The sequence below is a fragment of the Anoplolepis gracilipes genome, unplaced genomic scaffold, assembly GCF_047496725.1.
Source record: "Anoplolepis gracilipes unplaced genomic scaffold, ASM4749672v1 Contig18, whole genome shotgun sequence".
In the NCBI taxonomy this organism is placed as follows: domain Eukaryota; kingdom Metazoa; phylum Arthropoda; class Insecta; order Hymenoptera; family Formicidae; genus Anoplolepis; species Anoplolepis gracilipes.
The window spans coordinates 99,940-100,567 of NW_027328669.1; positions in this window are offsets into that span (position 1 = coordinate 99,940).

The window sequence follows — 628 nt, forward strand, 5'->3', positions numbered from 1 at the left end:
CTGCAAAAGTATTTTTATTTTTTTTTCTAGAGTTTACTATAACGGCAATTAGAGTGATATAATGCCGTCACAAAAGGATTGCGCCAAATAATAAATATGTGATTTTTTTATTTAAAAACGCGTAGCGCGAGGTGCTGCGATAATGTTACACTATATAAGACGAACGCACCCGAAGACTGGTATCTCGAACCAATAAAACTACTTGTTATAAAGGGAGATCATAAAGAATGTGACTCGAGGAAAGGTGAAAAGCACCTGTTGAACGTAATTTGATGGATCGGGTGGTTAAATAGCAAAATATTTTAAAATGTCGCGCGCTTTGTATATATATAATAAATATTATATATATTAAATCTAATTCCCTTTTTATTCAATAGATATCCCAGACAGCACACAATATTAAATAAAATATAATATAATATTTATAAAAAATTTTATAATTATTTAAATATTTGTATATATAATAATAATTATTGTAATAATTACTTAAATATTTTAAATATTTATCAGACTAATTCGTAAATATTTTTGTAATCTTAAATTTAAAAAATCATAAAGATTTATTATAAATATTTCAGCAAATATTTGAGAAATATTTACAAAATATTATTACAAATATTTATCATCT